Genomic DNA, 3,266 nt, shown 5'->3' with positions numbered 1-3,266 from the left:
CTGGTGTGAACAGAGAGGTCGCCACCCTGGGGTTCCGCCTGTGGAGCAAAGAAACGGAGGATTAGCCTCAAAAGTTGTGGAACGGGTGAGGGAATGGGGTCACGTCATGAGTCACAGAAATGTTTTATTTTTATTTTGTTGCTGTTTTTTTTTTTAATTGTTGACAATATTACAGATGTCCCCCAAACCCCTCCCCCACTCCCCTCCCCTCCCAGCACCTGCCCCACCCCAGACTATGGTCTGTGTCCATTGGTTATGCATATATGTACATAAGCTATTTGGTTAATTCTTTCCCTCCCCGCCTCCTCCTTCCCCTCTGAGGCCTGCCAGTCTGTTCCATGCATCCATGCCTCTGGACCTGTGTTGCTTGTCAGTTTATTTTGTTCATTAGATTCCACATGGAAGTGAGATGATGTCTGGCTTTCTCTGACTGGCTTATTTCTCAGCATCATACTCTCCAGGTCCCTCCATGCTGTCTCAGAGGGTGAGAGCTCCTCCTTTTTCACAGCTGCATAGTATTCCACTGTGTAACCGTACCACAGCTTTTTGTCTAATGGCGTCACCTGGAAGTGCCCTGGGCTGCCTGAGGGAGGGCCGGGAGTCACTTTTCCAGCCTGTATCGAGGTCTTTAGTCTCCTGGTCCCCCCTGCTGTGGGTTCAGTCAGCATAAGCATCTAGTGAGTGTCTACTGAGCCTAGAATCGGGCTGGATGGGGAGCAGGGAAAAAGAGGGAAAAATCCAAGTGGGCTTTGGGCCCTGCTCTCAGGAGGCTCTCAGCCAGCCTCCTCGCCCCTGCACAACTCATAGGAGGGGAAGGAAAAGCCTGGGGGATGAACAGGAAGCCAGGCCCCGTGCTCATGTGCTCACTGCGAGGAGTTGCCGGGGGCAGGGATGATGAGCACCTGGAGTCTGAGCTCACGGGAAGGAGTGAGGACCAGGGCTGTTAGCCTCTGCCCCAGCCCCAGCCGTTCCTGATTTGCCCGGGCCTGAGGGTCCACCGTGGTCCAGTGGCCCAGCTGCTGAGTCACTTCTGAGGGGTGGGGGAGGGGGCTTGGACAGTTGTGCTCTGACCCGAGTTCCTCCAACTCCCCTGGAAACTCAAGACTCTGGGCTCCCCTCCCCCCAAAATGCCCACATACCAGATTCTTGCTTCTTCTTAAATTATATTTCCACAGAATTTCCCAACACAACAGGGTTTTGCTATTACCATAGTAACCCCTGCGTGTGAACAGCAGACTCCACAGGGAGAAGGATGAAATTACCGAGGAACCCAAGCTTCAGAAAGGTGCGCAGAGCAAGGCGCAGCCAGGGTGGGCTGGCAGCCACCCGCCGGCCCCTGCCCGGAGGGACTGGGGCCTCAGCCCCGCCTGATCGGGGCCTTGCGGGTGGAGGTGGTCTGTGCTTGCTTTTGCAGCTGTGTTTGCCCATAAGTTATAGTATCTGGAGGCCCAAGACACTGCCCTGGTTTTTGTCTGGTTGACATGAAGACTTTTTCTTTCTTTCTTTCTTTCTTTCTTTCTTTTTCTTTCTTTCTTTCTTTCTTTCTTTCTTTCTTTCTTCCTTTTTCGGGAGATCTGGGGGAAGATACTTTTATTTTCAGATGGTGTCACTCTGCGGCACCGTCTGGAAGAGCCAGGATGCAGACAAAGCTGAATAGATGGGGGATGAAATCAAAGAGCCGGAGGGAACGCCCGAAGCTGAAAGCACGGGTCCCCTTCGGTGAGCACAAGCCCTCGGGTACAAAGAGCCTCCATTCAGGCTTTCAAAACAACAGTGACAAGAGCAACAGCCACACAGCAGAAACCCGGCCGAGTTAGGCAGGGCGGGCGAACCTTCTCCATCCAACGTGCTGTACCTGCAGGAGATGAAGGGGCAGCCAGCGCGTGAAGGGGCAGCGCACAAAGACAGCGGCATACCGGGCATCACGCAGGTGAAGGGCGCCCCACAGTGCCCGGATCTGAGCCAACAGGGATGCCACTCTCGGAAATGCAGCGGGCCCCGAGCGGTGGCTCGCTTGGTTGGAGCATCGTCCCATACACCAAAGGGTTGCAGGTTGGATTCCGGTCAGGGCACACACCGAGGTTGTGGGTTCAGTCCCCGGTGGGGGTGCAAATGGGAGGCAACTGATAGATGTTTCCTGTTGTGGGGTCGAACCCTGGAGTCAAAAATAAGACCACCGGAGGCTGCTAATTGATTAAAAAAGCAGGCAAGGATTTATTGAACTGGCCAGGACGGCCGCGAGAGCACCACACGCAGGTGGAGTCCACACGACCGCACTGTCCCAGGTGTAGGCAGTCCTTTTAAAGGTCCAAACCACAAAAATTTTCCTTTGTTCTAAATTCTAAAGTCTGGGAACAGCCTGCAGGGGGGTTCCCAGCCCCTGCTGGACATTATTGGAATGTGGCCCTATCTTGCGAAAGCAGGTTTTTACAGAAGCAGACCCAAGCGGAATCAGTAATCTCTAAAGGTTATCTACAGTTTCTACTCCTGGAGCTACTGAGTCAGTGGGAATCAATCTCCTGTGGTTCTGGTCCACAGGCACAGGAAAATTACCTCTGTGAGTCTCCAGGTCTCAGTCTGGAAGCTGAGGTAACCACCCTATTGTCCAAGCAAGCAAGTGCGTGCAGAAGCCAGAATAGCCGGGTTAAAATTCAAACAGCAGTTTTTACCTAAGTATGGTTGCTACCATACTTCATTTCCCTTCTCTCTCTCTCTCAAAATCAATTTAAAAAACATATCCTTGGGGGAGGACTTTTTAAAAATGCAATGGACTGTTGTTCCCAGGGGCACCTGCATTAAAGGGGCCGTGGACTTCCTCCTCTAGGTCAGTTTGTAAAATAGGACTGGGATCGTCACTTAACTTTCAGAGGCCATTCCCTTACAGTACGTGTGTGTGTGCATGTGTGTGCTGCTCACATACACATACAGAAACTTTTCAAAACACCTAAGTCTCTAAGCTGTATAGCTGGTGACACTTCACGCTTTCTACTCCTGCTTGCATTCTTCCAGGCATCAGGGTGGGAAATACAGAAGGGACTTGAGCTCCAGCAATAACAACCCCGAGCCCCGCATCCCCTCCAGGCCTTGCCCGTGCCGGGCCCCCTGCCGGGCCCCTCTCCACACTTCTTTTGTCTGCGCCTGTGCAGCCTCAGTGTCCTCTGAGCAGCCTCTCGCACCGCAAGTTTCTCGGGCCCCCCAGGCTTGCTTAGGAGCTCGATCTAAAGAAGTTTTCTTAGAAGCTGGGGCATTTCCCGCTTGCGATGTAA

Source organism: Eptesicus fuscus, chromosome 19 (genome assembly GCF_027574615.1).
Source record: "Eptesicus fuscus isolate TK198812 chromosome 19, DD_ASM_mEF_20220401, whole genome shotgun sequence".
Taxonomy (NCBI): Eukaryota; Metazoa; Chordata; class Mammalia; order Chiroptera; family Vespertilionidae; genus Eptesicus; species Eptesicus fuscus.
This window is presented reverse-complemented; position numbering follows the sequence as displayed.